General features: G+C 37.4%; 1 protein-coding gene and 1 long non-coding RNA gene across 4 annotated transcripts in view; both read right to left on the bottom strand.

Moving 5' to 3' along the window:
* The window catches only part of ZEB1 (zinc finger E-box binding homeobox 1), a 199,596-nt gene that overhangs the window by 134,411 nt on the left and 49,016 nt on the right, over window positions 1-16,169 (bottom strand). The gene's annotated exons all lie outside the window — the stretch shown is intronic.
* LOC129392505 (uncharacterized) overlaps window positions 1-16,169 on the bottom strand; it is a 64,363-nt gene that overhangs the window by 22,382 nt on the left and 25,812 nt on the right. Inside the window, exon 2 of the long non-coding RNA XR_008618479.1 lies at window positions 8,233-8,375. This is a non-coding gene — a long non-coding RNA (uncharacterized lncRNA). The remainder of the gene's footprint in view (window positions 1-8,232; window positions 8,376-16,169) is intronic.

Raw genomic sequence — 16,169 nt, 5'->3', positions numbered from 1 at the left:
AGACTAAGTGAAGTAAGTCAGACAAAGACAAATATCATATGATATCACTCATATGTGGAATCTAATTTTAAAAATGATATAAATGAACTTATTTACAGAACAGAAACAGACTCACAGATTTCAAAAACAAACTTATGGTTACCAAAGGGGAAACATGATGGGGAGGGATAAATTAGGAGTTTGGGATTAACATACACACACTACTATACAGAAAACAGATAACCAACAAGGACCTACTGTATAGCACAGGGAACTCTACTCAATATCTTATAATAACCTATAATGGAAGAGAAGGTAAAAAAAAGAATATATATATGTATGTATAACTGAATCACTCTGCTGTACACCTGAAACTAATACAACATTGTAAATCAACTATATTCAATAAAAATTTTAAAAATCCTAACACACACACACACACACACACACACAGCATGAAGGCATTACAATGCCTTTCATATCATGTATATAAGAAAGGGTAAGTCTGCTTGCATATGAAATTAGCACTATTTCGGGGGGGAGTTTTATAAGATGTGACAAAATCACTCCTACAAACACTTAGAAAGATTATTTGATGAGATTTAGAAGTGAAGAAAGACAAGATTTACAACATTCCCTATGCAGAAGACCTCCTTGTTACCACACTGTTATGAATGAATGTAAAGTCATGCATTCATTCAGTTAATCAACCGGTATTTTGTTGTGTAAAGCAGACCCGTCCACAGTACCTCACACAGACCGGATACTGAATGAATTATCCCCCTCTATCACTAAAACTCAAACAACGATCCATTCCCCTCAAGTGTTAGGGCTTAATAAAGGGACCACCATCCATTTCTGCCCAAGTCAGAAACCCATGAGCTACCCTTGGTGTCTCTGTATTCATCTCCTCATCTAATTAATAAGCCCCATGGCCTATAAATTCTGACTCTTAAATCTCTAAGACGCCCATTTCTCCTCACCCTCACTGTCACCACACGAGTGCAAACCCAAACTGACTGTGAAGCTTACAACGTCACATGTTTCTATCCTTCATAGGGCAGATGTGGCAGTCTCAGAAAAGCGCAAGTCCTGTGGTACATTCGTAATCCCTATGACGGAACATTACAGGGCCATGAGAATGACCAGCACCTGTACTCAACAACACGGATGACTCTTGTAATCATAATGCCGTGTCTGGCTTCTTTCCTTGAAATGAGCGCATAGGGGATGCTCCCATTTCTATAACATAAGAAGAAGGTGGGGGACTTCCCTGGTGGGGCAGTGGTTAAGAATCCACCTGCCAATGCAGGGGACACGGGTTCGAGCCCTGGTCCGGGAAGATCCCACATGCCGCGGAGCAACTAAGCCCATGCACCACAACTACTGAGCCTCTGCTCTAGAACCCGCGAGCCACAACTACTGAAGCCCGCGTGCCTAGAGCCTGTGCTCCGCAACAAGAGAAGCCACCGCAATGAGAAGCTCGTGCACCGCAAGGAAGAGCCCCTGCTCGCCGCAACTAGAGAAAAGCCCGTGCACAGCAACGAAAACCCAATGCAGCCAAAAATAAATAAATAAATAAATCGAAAAAAAAATACTTTAAAGAAGAAGATGATTGGCCAGAGGTCTCCTTGGGGGCATGAGCGGGGGCAACCCTGACCAGAAAGGAGAGGTGAGACAGGACTTGTTTCTTCACCCGGGCGATGGTCACATATGTGTATCAGTTTGTGACGATTCATGGATCTATATACTTAGGATAGGCTCACTCTTCTAGATGTGTATTAGGCTTTAATTAAAAGTTTTAGAAAAAAATACTAACATGATGTTCAACGTCTTCCGGCTGCTCTTAGCTAAAGCCCCAAATCTAATATCTAATAATGACCTGAAATATATTTCACCTTCCCCTCTCTCTGTAAGTCTCTGTCTTAAATGTGTTGGCTCTCTTTCTTCCTTCATGGCTTTCACATATGCTTATTCTGCCTTCCCATTTTGTTCGACTAACTCCTAATAATGCTCAGATTCAGCTAGAATTTCATCTTTGCCAGTAAGTCTTCTCTGACCCGAGATGCACTGCTTCTCTCTGACAGCTCCACCACAAATCTGTAGGAGACTGTAAATTCTCTGAGGGCAGGGAATGTGTTTTATTTCCCACTCTATTCAATTAGTTCTTTATATATGTGATAACAGGTTGAATACATTTATTTATTTCCTATACAAGAACATGGTAGGTAGTGATGGCAAAGTTTCAGTCCATGAACTGCAGTATAAACAGTGAAATTGCTAAAGGAGTTTTCGATACAGGAACTTAAATGAAGTAAGAGTTAAATGCTAAATTGTTTATACACAGCAAAGATGTAAGCCATGCATGTGGGCACACAGAGAGAAGCCCCTTTTAATACAGTTCTTAAGTTTATTCACAAGTTCTATTTTAAATACAATCCATGGTAATAAACTTCTGGAATAGAACTGATCATAAATAAGCTTTTACTGTCTGCATTCAGATGCTGATTATTTTTAACCTGCTATGAAAACCAAGGCTCCACCACTGAGTGAACTGACTGAGTAGGTCAATTGTTTCAGTTTCTTTGAATGCAAAGAGAATATTTAATATCTGTCTATCTCAACTTAAAAAAAAACTATAAATATTTGCAATTGTTCCTAAGAAGAATCTGAGGTTTTCTATTTTAAATACAAAATGATTTGTTGGATGAAAAGTAAAAATTTAACTCCTTATTTGTTATAATTACCCATGGCAAGTAACATAGGTGGCCTACTGATTCACAAACTGTTCTTCCTGGAAAAAAACATATTCTGGCTCTCTGAAAAGGTTACTGGCTATAAAGGCCAAGAGCATAAGTGATAATCGCCTTGAGTGCTAATGCCCAAAGGAGAGAACAAAACAAAACAAAACAAAACGGTCGTCTATTTTGGAAATCAATGCCATTTTCTATAATGAGCTTTATGCTACAAATTTTAGAATCTTTAAGTATAACTAAATTTAAATAAAAAATACAGGTACTAGCCTAAGTTGTCTTCCTTTTTTCTATTCCTTTTGGGAAATAATTGCTTTCTGTGTACCATCCCTCAAGTTTCTTTTTATTCTAATATTCAGTTCATTAAAATTCATTAACTTCATTAAATCTTGAATTAGGCAGACTTTACTGGCCGGTACCAGTAAAAGAAAAAGAAAATGATACTTCCTTTATTTTGAGAAAGAAGTATTCGTTTCCTTAATTAATATAGGCCTTACTTATCATTTCTAAAGTACTACTGTAATTTTTTTTTATTTTATTGGAGTATGGTTGATTTACAATGTTGTGCTAGTTAAAAGCATCTTACAATAAAAAGAATAACCTTAAAATACTCTATCACTGAACCACAACTTGAAGAATACACAGTCTACTACGAAATTTCTTCAACCAGGGTTCAGAACCAGAAGGGGTCCCATCAATGCAAAGTGTGATGTTTATTAAGACAATTAACTGGTTTTTGAAAATAATCTGAAAATAACAAAAATAACATTCATCTTTTTTTTTGAGTTTTAACTCTTTTTGAAGGGAGGATTTGAAAAGAGAAAAATAGGATTTAAATGATAGATAATTCATTTTTTCTTTACTCAATCTTCAGGAATCTACCACACAGCCTCATAGGTACTTTACTGAGGAGTCGTTTTCATGTGACAGCTGGTACAGACTGCAGTCAAAGCGGGGAACAGAAGGAACTATTAGCCAGCTAAATGCTCCCATTTAGGCTGGCATTTCTCAAGTTTAATTAATTCAAGTTAAAGCTTTTTCCTTCTAAAAATAAGTACAGTGTTTCTTAGAAATAAACTTTAGTTTTTATGCGTATTAAGTTTCAAATGAATGAAGGCAAGTAATATATTTTTTGAACCCCAGTTTATCAGTGAAGTGATAATGTTAGTCCAGATCAGTGTTTGTTAACCAAATTTTTTGTTACAAAAACCCTTCAAGAATATGATGAAAAATACGGACATTCTTCCCAGCAAAAAACACATACATACAAAATTTGATTATAATTTCAGGGTGTTCACAGCCTCTCTGAAGCTCATCCAAATACCACTTGGTAAAAAGGGAGCTAGGTTATATTTAAAGTATTTTGTAGCTTTAAATTTTGGTTTCAGAAATAAGGTTAAAGTCTTTAAACAAAAGAATGTCAGTCTTGAGAATGTGAAAACCCAAATACAATTCATTAATTTACTCACTGCTGTTAAAGATATTAGCTTGGAAAGGCTGAACACCTTATCTATATATAGATGCAGGTGCTAATTTGACAAAATAATTCATACTTTAGACATTAGAAGTTAGGTGAAGTAAGATTCTTATGTAAAGCTAGGGTATTTCTAGACATGGAAATGTGTGACATTCACAGCTTTCAAATGACAATAAGCTGTCTCCTTCCAACCCTCCCCATCACCACGTTCAACTCCTTAGAGTGAGGAAGAAAAATATTACATAACGTAGGCTATATTTGAGATCTTTTAGGTGACTGATTTGAGGGAAAGGGAATACACTTGCAGATCCTTAAATTTCTTATTTAAAAATAATTATTGGATCACTGCCGGAAAAAAGAAGAAAACTTACCTGTAATTCTTGTTCTCTGAAGGAAATGCAGTAATTTTAAACACATCCACACTCTTGGGTACATTCTCCTAAGCGTGAATGGATTTGGAATGCGCCATGACTTACACTCAACTGCTAAAGCGCCAGACTGCACTGGCAGTGGCTCTCTCTGCCTGGCTGGGAATGAAGTGGAGATGTCACCTAGTCACTCACCCTGGAGGCAGGTGCCCCCCCCCCCCGGGGGGGGACTGTGGAGCTGGTGTAATTACTGTCCTCAGAGAACACGAATTATGAATGGTCTCTTCTCTACAGCTTAAGGGGGATGGAGCCACTAGAGAAGTTGTTACATGCTTCAAAAATGGCACTAGAATATGAACACTAAAAATTGGTAGAGTAAGAACGGAAAGCTGTTCCTATGTAAAAGAAGCCCTGAGGGGGAGCGAATGAAACTGGTATAAGAGCTGACTGGCTGTTGACCAGGTTGGGATCTACTGGTCAACTCCAGAGCAGAGCATCACAGGGACTTAAATATTTTCACCTTGGCATTTAGCAACCTAGAATTTTGTGTTAATGCTTGCCAACTTGAGAGTTATGTGACAGCTGCAGTGGAAACCAATGGTAAGAAAGTAACTCAAAACAGCCAGGACCCTAAAAACTGCTGAGATCATCAGCAAGGGTGAATTGTTTTTCATACGGTCCGATACTAGTAATGTGCTGTTAGATAAGTTCTCTTTTATAAACTCAAGCAACTAATCATTCAATTTATAAAATTTAATAAACCTTACAGCTTAATGTGATAATTTAGATTTTAAATGTTTAACTACATAAGGACTGAGTCCCTGTCATATACGCCCCTCTTTTGTCTCTTAAACATCTTAGAGAATTAGGAAGAAATGGGCTACAGATAGTTCCGGGTTGCATACTGATTTTTGGAGGGCTGTAAAACTTCTCCACAGAGGAAAAGATTCTCTATCCTCTAGTCCTGCACGTTTATAGGCAGCCTGATGTCTTCCACTCAGTGAAACCAGGGTAGGATTGCCAGATAAAATACATGACACCCACTTAAATGTGCATTTCAGATAAATATTTTTTTCTTAGTATATACTAAATATAGCATGGGACATAATTACACTAAATTATTTTTTATTAATCTGAAATTCAAATTATGCTGGGCATCCTGAATTTTTTTTTTTCCCTGTCTTCTGCTAAATCTGGACACTCTTAACGTAGGGGAGCTCACAGGGTTCCCATGGACATCAGCATGGATGAAGCTAGGATGGGCCCTCCACTCTCAGTCTAGATCTGTACCAATATGGTGGCCACAAGCCACGTGTGGCTATGGAGCACTCGAACTGTGGCTAGTCCAACATGAAATGTTCTGTAACTGTAAAATTCACACCAGATTTTGAACGCTTAGTATTGAAAAGGTAAAACATCTCATAAATTTCTGTACTAATTATATGTTGAAATATTTTAGATATATTAGATTAAATAAAATGTAATTAAAAGTAATTTTGCCCGTTTCTTTTTACCTGTTTCATGTGGCTACAAAGAAAAAAGAAACCCTTAAAATTACACATGTAGCTTGTATTTGTGGCTTGCATTACATTTTTACTGGACACTGCTGGGCTACATGGCTCCAAGGAGAGGACTGGTCTAGAACTTCCTTGCTGTTCTTTCTCTAAAAAAATCAATATTGGTAAACATAGGGCTGCCTCTCTCACTTCTGTCCTGCTCTTAGAATAGGTAGGGAACATGATCATATCAAGGAAACCAAACTTCTAGCAGGGGCTGTTCCCATGGATTGGCTATTATGCTTTAAAAACAAAAACAAAACATGGCATCCAAATACTAGTGAGAGACAAATCAGAAACTTGGTCTTTGATAAGGCCTATGTAAGTCAAAAGAAGAGATAAGCCCTCGTATGTGCGTGCCGTGTATGATTAAGTATGTGCAGGTAGGTATAAAAATAAAATCTCCCGGATCCCAGGTCCAGTGGAAGAATCTCTCAGCACTCTCATGTTGGGTTTTCGCTCCTACATATTATCAGAATCATAGAACAATCATTTATTTTGTTGTCTAATACAAATTGAGATGATATAGTTATTAATAAGAATTATTGGGAAAAGATCTTATTTATGATGCTCTAGATACTGAAGGGAAGACCCAAAGGTCCCCATTTTTTATATTCATGCTATGTAAATGATGTGATATTACACCACTGGTTCTAGAATGATGAAATAAATTTTTCTATTTAAAAAGTGTGTTGCCAATACTATAGTAAGATAAAGCTCATTTTAAGAAAGACGGGATGGGGGAGGGGGCCTTTTTAGATTAAAAAAGTTTCAGTTATAAAAAAAGCTTTAGCTTAGGTAAGAAATAATAACCTGTTTAGTTATTTTTATACCTCACCTTACATTTTCAGTAGGTTTGACTTTCAATTCAAATTTTTTTCTCAACTGGCCCAGAGAGTTAATACATTTGTCTATTCTGTTCCATGCTGTTATAAAGGTTAAAAATATTCAACATGCTCTCACAAATTAAAAATTCCAAAAAAATTATATAGAGAGGTTATTTCCAAATACTTCATAATCTCCATTTTTCACTAATATAACCTATATCATATCTACTTTGGAGACTGAAATCTTTTAAAATTGCCTGCAGTTATAATAAGCAAGACTGGTTCCAACTCCTCAACTGTATAACATACAAAAAAACTGGTTCTCAAGGTTTTTTCATAAAAGGTCTCAGTGGTATTTTTACTCATTCTAACAGCAAACACAAGTGTACTTTTCCTTCTTAATATCTTTTATTATGCAAATATAGGAAAAACAACTGCTTTGAAAAGAAAGTAAAATTATCATAAACCAAAGATAGGGCTACCAGACAAAAATCAGATTTCTCCCAAGTTTAACAGTTCATAAAAATTTCGCATCTTTTAAGTTTCCAAGATCACTTTAAGAGTTTTACTAAAAGATGAATAAAATTGGATATGGACGGACTTAATTTCTTCATCAGCACTTTAAGTCCTCACTGACAATACAAGTCTCCTGGTGATTATCATCTGAAATGTTCCACAGACATTTGGTCTCCTGGTGGTCAATTAGGATCTGACATAAATTTTATGACCATATACCCATTAAAGATTAAGAAGACGTTCACCTTCATACTTTCTGAAGCTTAACAGAGATTTAAAAATGGTTTGAGGGACTTTCTCTCAAGTAAAGGTAAGCTTCAAGAAGAGCATGAAAAGCAATTCTTCAAAGCTGGTTATATCAATTTAAGCTATTAAGTCACCAGACTGCTTAAATGCTGTCCTTGTGTCAAAATTCTTGAATGCAAATCTTAATATGTCCAAGAAGAGTTTTGGATGAAGGATCAACTGTGGTAGTTATTAAACTGATTTAAATGCAGACTGAAGTGGAAGACAAGTTTTACTATAACTGGAATTTTTAAAAAACAAAACAAAAAACACCCACACATCTCTAGGACATGTGGACTTCTCAACAAGGAGAAGCATCTCTTCTTGATGGGTGTGGGTGCCCTGCCCACAGGTTCTGCCTATGTGCTCTTCTACGAGAGAAGTAATGGTCTCCAAGCCACCATGGAGCATTCCAAACCCAGTCCTGCGTGGAGCCTGGCCCTGAGCGTGCGCTCGCTACTCGGAGCTTACCTTTAGAGAACAAGGAGGCTGACAGAAAGTGACCAAGGTCTCACCGCCCACACCTCCAAGAACACTGAAAAAGACCCGCAGCGCTCTCCTGGTGCAGGAGGGACCTCTTTTTAGTCTTCTGGTGATGGAAGTTTAAGATTTTCCTGAAGAGGAGAGAAGAGTCAAATATTACACTGAGACCATGCCATGTGGTTCAGGCTTACGTATCTAGAATACAAACGGTAGGCTCTGAAGAAATAAATTAGATAAAAATCATGAGTCTTCCAAAAGCCATATTCTCTTCTTTCACAAAAAGTATCTTCCCTAAAGAATACTGCCTGTTTCAAACATTCCTCTTTAAACTCCAAACCTTAAGTGACTAGTCCAACTTCTACCTTTGCACTGAACTAACAGTTGGAAGTTGAGAAAAATACAGAAAAACTCTGGGTTGCCAAATGATTATAGTTGTAAATGCCACTAAAAAAAATTAGGAAAGCTAAACTCACTGAAAAGCAATGAGTTAAAAAGAACAAATAGAAATTTTGTCCTGCTCTCTCTCTCTTTAATGACATGCATTTCCTAACAATTAACAGAAAAGTAGCCCTTTGAGTTAAATGCCACATAATCATATGTGAAGCAATCTACTAAGTATAAGCTCCTGGGGGAAAAGAATTTTGGATGTGTTTTCTTTCTTACACAGATTATCTGCAGAGCCTTAAACAGCTCCTGGCACATACTAAGCACTAAAAAGAATCTGATAAGTAGAAAGAATATTAACCAATTAGTCAATATTCTCAAGGTCGAAACTTACACAGAATGAAACAATTAGAAGCCTACAAATGTTCCAAGGAATTTGAAAACATGTTACTTAAAAATAATATTAACAATATCAACCCCTAATCACACATCAAATAACTTGAGAATATAATGTTTTTAAAATGCTATACCTTAAAATATTTATGAGACAATGCTATAAATATATTATTTCAACCCAAATTCCTGAAAAGGAATGGAATACCTTGTTAAGGTCAGGAAATCACACACTGTACCTTCAAAATATATAACTAAATATCAAACATAAGAATATTAATATAGAGAAAAAGAAACATGCCTTTTTAATACTTTAGTATTAATTATTTTTCATCCTCTTAAGAGTAGGTCTACATAAAGCAAGTGATAATATGGTTATCTATATGCATAATGATGCTTAAGTAAATCATTACCATAATTTAAAAACTGAAATCAGAAGATGCCATTCTATCAGTATGATTTTCATATGTATTTTAAGTAAATATGTACATTTTCTTCAATCTCAAAAAAGAAAATTTAAACAGGAAGTGCTGAATACTATTCGTTAATTTGCTTTCCTATAACTTACAGACTAGTACTAAGAACAGAGATTGATTTCTTTCAGGTAGTTTTAACGACTCTTTCCAAATTTGATAAATTAGGGAGAAAAAGAAGAAATGCTGAAATCAATAAACAGATACAACAATCCTATTGATAAAGGAATAACATGTATATGTTTTTTAAGTACAAAATGCAAGGCCACTAGAAGAACAAACTATTACGAAATACTTGGTTTCATTTGACCCCAAATTCCACAAACGTAGAACCGGTCCTCAAAACACACTGGACGGTGCACATGGGCATCTCATCTCCGAGCACAGGCAACCATTTAATGTACGGCCAAAACCACAGTCACAGAAGACAGGTAGGAAATCTAGGATCGATGCTGACCCCGTATCAGTAAGACAATGTTTTCGCTGACAGATTATGCCTTAATTATAGTAGTAAAGAGCTTTTCGTATTCCACAAAGAATTCAATTTAATATCTCATATCAGGGAATCAGGATTAAATGTGAAAATAAGGAAGAAATTTTAGAACAAAACTTTAGAAGCTCACTTAATTTAGAACAATATTCCTATTTAGGCACCTTGAAAAACCTCTGAAACTAACTTTGGAGGAGAGGGGTGAAAACAGCTACGAAGAACTAAGTGTAATCTGTCAAAAAGAGCTTAAAAGGGGTAAAGGAAAATACAAAGTTGGAAATTTTGCTGAAAGAAAAAGATTCCGCTGCCTGGTTGAATCCGCAGGCCCAGGAGGGTGAAAGGAGGAAACCAGCTCCCCAGACAGAGGCACTGACTAGGACCTCCTTTAAAATCCTGGTTCCCACTAGTGGCTAATGGATCCTTTGCCTCATTTCCACTGGCAGGAGGGATGAAGTCTAAGCTGACCACATACAGAGATTTAGTGTTCAATTCTGATTTCACTTGCACGTAGAGACTATTAAGCTACAGTAACAAGTGATTAAGTTTCTTGCACAATCGCCCTAAGCAATCCGCTTTCTCTTTTTCACCCTGACCAGCGTTTCACATAGTGGAGAACGGTTTCTGGACCCATGCTCATGGCCTACTGCGCACAGTTATTACTCAGCTCGGACCACATGGGGCTTTCCAGGCAGCTTCCTCCAATGAGATAAAACAGGTGATGTGCTTGGATGACACAGAAGCATGACACTGCTGTAAAAGGTTCTAAGCAAGTACTGAAATTGAGAGGACGCAGTTAGTCATGGACAGTATAGCCATCACTAGTCCACTGCCCACACTTCATGGAATGCTGATCTGGGTTAAAAAAGTGTCTTCTCGAGGCTTCCCTGGTGGCACAGTGGTTGAGAGTCTGCCTGCCGATGCAGGGGACACGGGTTCGTGCCCCGGGCCGGGAAGATCCCACATGCCGCGGAGTGGCTGGGCCCGTGAGCCATGGCCACTGAGCCTGTGCGTCCGGAGCCTGTGCTCCGCAATGGGAGAGGCCACAGCAGTGAGAGGCCCGCGTACCGCAAAAAAAAAAAAAAAAAGTAGTGTCTTCTGATACTATCCCTTATACTTTTTTACTGGCTCGAATTTCCAGTTCTCACTCATTTCTGCCCTTCGAAATCGACTGAGCAGTTATCAAGGGCTGGTTCCAGTACATCCCTCCCATCAGTTCCCTCTGCAGCACTTACAACAGAACGTTCTGCAATGGTCGATGTGCTGTATCCGCTGTCCAAACGGAAGCATTAGCCATGTGTGGCTACCTGAAATGTACCAGTGTGACCAAGTGACTGAATTTTTTATTTTACTTAATTTAAATTAATTTGTATTTAAACTGCCACATCGGGCTGGTGGCTACCATACTGAACAGCACAGTGCGGAGTGCTGCATTATTTTCACTTATCTTCTAATTAGCATTTTAAAAAATCATCCATTTCCTTCAAACCTAGCACAAATATTTTAACTGTGGATATCACTTTCCATATGTACATATAGATATATAACACACTTGTAATCATGGCATATAAACTTACTAGTTTATTTTCACTTACACCTAACATTTCTCCACATTTCTAGAACTGCAATGCCCAGTAATGTGGCCACTAGCCCCACATGAGTATTTAAATTTAAATGCTGTTAAATAAAATTAAAAATTCAGTTCCTCAGGTGCCCCAGCTACACTTCAAGTGCTCAGTAGCCATGTGTAGCTAACGGCTATGATATTAGTGCAAATGACAGGATATTTTCATCCACACAAAAAGTTCTACTGGACAGTCATTCTAGAGTCTTCAAAACTAACCATTTAAAGACAACATAATATTTACACTGATGTTCTATAGTTAGTCTCTAAATTGGGTACCCTTCTCTATATATAATTAGCACAATATATATTTCCTAAATTCCTACTAGTGAAATATCAAAACATTACTGTGACTCTGAGCATATATGCCTGTTATCACTTCCCAGGAGAGTTTGGTATCACTGCTTATCTTGCCAAGATTAGATTTCTCTTAAGAAAATTTAGCCCCTTTAATACAATGAAAAACCTGTATCTCTAAGTCATAATTTGCTCAAATTTACTGCTCAACTTATCAAAGTTTTTTGGTAAGTGTATGGGTAAATATTTCCCCTCATATTTCTTTATTACTCATATTTATTTATTTTCATATTCTTAATGTCATACTTTTTCTCATATGTTAGAATCTTGAAGTCTAAATTTGCATATTCTGCAATAATATAAAACTGCCACAGCTATTATCACTTCCTTTGTAACTTCTGATTTAGATATTTCCACAATCTTCAGTGATCCTTTGAATTACAATATTTTAGTCTGACAAACATTTTTAATATTCAGGTGTATCTTTACCTTGCTGAGTTCTACTAATGCTTCAAATATGAGATGTAAAAGCATTTTCTATGCTACGTTTTAAAAAATTCCTACGGTGGTATGAAATATGGATGAAAGCCTTTTTTTGTCTTATCACTTCTGCAGTTATACCACTATTTAATACCGGCGAATGAATATCATTTAAGTGGCCTCTCCTATAGGGAAGAATATTAAGCTGTTGTAAGTAGATGGGACTAATTTTGGACTCCTCATAACACTCCAGTAATCCATGTTTTACAAGACAGGAAAAAAGTTTACTTTTCAGAATTCGTCTTAAGAAGGCAATTGTATTAATTTAGTAAAGTGTGTGAAAAGAAGTGGGGTGAGGGTGTGGATGGTGATGTTTTGCTCAAAGACTAAGAAAAAATTTGCTGATTATAGCACCTACTCAGTTTCTAAACCGACAAAATGCTAAATTTAAAAAAACTAGTAGAAGGGGCTGATTTCATATCTGTATTGACACTGGCAAAAAAACAGGGTGGCCAGAGAAGCAAGAAACAGGAGGTCATTAAGTGAGGGACAGGGATCTGCATAAGTTACAGGATGAAGGGTATTTCTCTTAACTCTCACTGACCAGGAAGTCAGGGGTTCAAGGAAAATTTCTGTCTAAATCTCCAAGGAGCAGAAAAGTCTCCTCTACTCTCTGGGTTACCCATCTATTCCCGCATCATTACCACTGTTGCTGCTTTAGAAAAGTTTCTGGTATGTAGCAGGGTGAGACTTCCCCTCAGTGTAGAATCACTATAAAATAAATCACTAGAAATTTTCAAAGTTAGAAGTAAACTTAGAAATCTATAAATTGCCTATAGTCAAATAATTTGCCAATATTCTCAAGATTCAGAACCAGTTTCTCTTCATTTATTTGAATCTTAAAATGTTCTCAAATGTTTTAATAATTTCTTTCTAAAGGCCTAACATCTTTCTCAAATTTATTGTTAAGTATTATACTTTGTTACAATTCTGAGTGGGGTCTTTCTCCATTATTTTTTCAGCTGGTATAAAGATATAGTATATCCAGAACTTTATTTTTATTGTTTCTAAAAATGGCTCTAAAGCTGACTGCCATAGATTTTCTTAATCAATCATATCATCTAAAAATGAAATATTTATTTTTTCTTATCTTGTTCATTAACAGTATTAAATAAAAATGGAGTTAGTGGTGGTTGCTGAATAAATAATAAAAATGGTAATTGTTTTGCTCCTGAATTTAAGTTTATTAATCTAGCAATATTAAATCATCCCCTATATGCTACCCACCTATGTGCTACTACTCTGCTCCGTGACACTGTTGAGCTTGCTGACTTAATGAAGCATCTTGTTCCTTAAAGTTCAACTCTTCACTCGTTACTGAGTGGAAAGCAATATATTTAACCAAGTAGAACTTGGTAGAAAAGGTTCCCAACTCCTAAATGATCAACATTGTATATGCTGACTATATAAAGTTGTTCTAATACTGACAATGTTCATGACAATCAAATAAGAAATATCTCTATTCTATAAAAATCCTAAAATTACATGGGCACTTCAGTGTTGTGTGCTCTTCGTACCTACTCTTGGATAGTAAACTAGGTGTTTAAGAGATGGTATTGAAAGAAGCAAGTTTCCTTCTAGGATGAAATACTTCAGGGAAATCAAAAAGCCACAGTTTATGAGGGAAATTTCTTCTTTATAGAAATTTCAGTAATAAATAATATTATTTATTACTTTCAGTAATAAATGTAGATGGGGTAGCAGATTAAAATATTCATTATCTTGCAAACCCTGATGAAAGAATTGATTCAAAAATAATCAGCAGGGCTTCCCTGGTGGCGCAGTGGTTGCGCGTCCGCCTGCCGATGCAGGGGAACCGGGTTCGCGCCCCGGCCTGGGAGGATCCCACATGCCGCGGAGCGGCTGGGCCCGTGAGCCATGGCCGCTGGGCCTGCGCGTCCGGAGCCTGTGCTCCGCAACGGGAGAGGCCGCAGCAGAGGGAGGCCCGCATACCACAAAAAAAAAAAAAAAAAAAAAAAATAATCAGCAGTGGATGAAACCACAGAGGAAAGGGGGGAAGTCTCCCTGGAGAGACTGGACAGTTAGCAATGACCAATTCTAGCATCGCAAAGAGTGCGACAAGCAGACATCACACATTACATGACGTGATCCAGAGCGAAGGCACAGCCTCACGTTCGAAGTATTCCTGTCCACCCCACCGCAACCCCAAAATCAAAATGGAACCTGGATCTAACTAGGTCTTCTGCGCTTCTAATTTGTGGGAAATTTAGAGGTCAATGGAATAAATAACTGGGAAGCCACCAAAAAAATCCAGAATGGGGGCTATTCTATGGGACAGCTTACTCAGCTTCTTTAATAAGTCATGAACAGGAAGGAAAGAAAGACGAAGAGAAGAAGGGAAGCAGGGAGGTAAGTAGGTCGTGGGGAAGAAGAGACGTTTCAAATTATGCAGCAGTCCAAACAACCCAACACTACATGGATTTTGTTTGGATTCTGAACAAACAACCCAAATGTGACATGACAATTTTGAATCAAAAGCGGTGGGGGGGGCTTCCCTGGTGGCGCAGTGGTTGAGAATCCGCCTGCCAATGCAGGGGAAACGGGTTCGTGCCCCGGTCTGGGAAGATCCCGCATGCCGCGGAGCGGCTGGGCCCGTGAGCCATGGCCGCTGAGCCTGCGCGTCCGGAGCCTGTGCTCCACAACAGTGAGAGGCCCGCATAACGCAAAAAAAAAAAAAAAAGCAGGGGGGACTGAATAGGGAGATGGTATCAGGTGATAAATAAGTTTTGTTAATTTTGTTTGATGTGATCGAGGTATTATGGTTCTATTTAAAAAGTCTTTCTTTCCCTACAGTAGAGCACAGAGAACTATATTCAGTATCCTGTGATAAACCATAATGGAAGAGAATATGAGAAAGAATGTGTATATATACACATATATGTAACTGAAGCACTTTGCGGTACGGTAGAAATGAACACAACATTGTAAATCAACTAGACTTCACTAAAATACATCTTTTAAAGTCTTTTTTTTTAAAAAGAGATGACTGCTGAAGGAGGCAGGAATAAAAAGACTTGAGGTCTGGGATCTGCTTTAAAACAGTTGAGAAAACAGGAAGTAGATGAAGCAACTGCGGCAAAAATTTGCTAATTGTTAAATCTGGGCCACAGATAGAGGGAGTTTATTACACCAGTCTCTCTTCCTTTACATGTTTGAAATTTTTCATAATTAAAACAATTCAGGCCCCCAGAACATCATCTATTAAGCCAAACATGGTGTGAGTAAAAATAGAACTATTATCTACTACCCTGCCAGACATCAAACCTTCTCACCCTGTACAAAGCAAGGGTGCAAAAGATATGACAGACTGCCCTGTGGTTGGCACGGATGTGCCCACAGTGTAAAAGATTCATTTAAAAATTAAATTTGACTTGCATATATTGTTACTGTGTGTATGTGTATTTGTAGAGAAAAAAATTGTAAATTCTAGTCCAACAATACTTTAGGAAACAAAATATCAGAGAAACAAAATAATTTGTACCCTCAAAACAAATAAAAGATACTATGGTTTGTAGGGTACACTGAACCAACCAATGTAAATTATTTTGGTATCTTACCTCCTTCATATCTCAATAAACTCCTGCTGCCTTCTGATTTTAATGGTACGTATTACTTAGGTCTGTATTTTCAAAAACTATCCCCTGATTCAAATGCCCCCCCCCCCCCTTAACCCACCGATACTCTCTTCTCTGGACGGGGCCTTTTG

The sequence above is a fragment of the Physeter macrocephalus genome, chromosome 11, assembly GCF_002837175.3.
Source record: "Physeter macrocephalus isolate SW-GA chromosome 11, ASM283717v5, whole genome shotgun sequence".
Classification (NCBI taxonomy): domain Eukaryota; kingdom Metazoa; phylum Chordata; class Mammalia; order Artiodactyla; family Physeteridae; genus Physeter; species Physeter macrocephalus.
The sequence above is the reverse complement of the archived record's forward strand: the minus strand, read 5'-3'. Positions and strand labels throughout refer to the sequence as shown.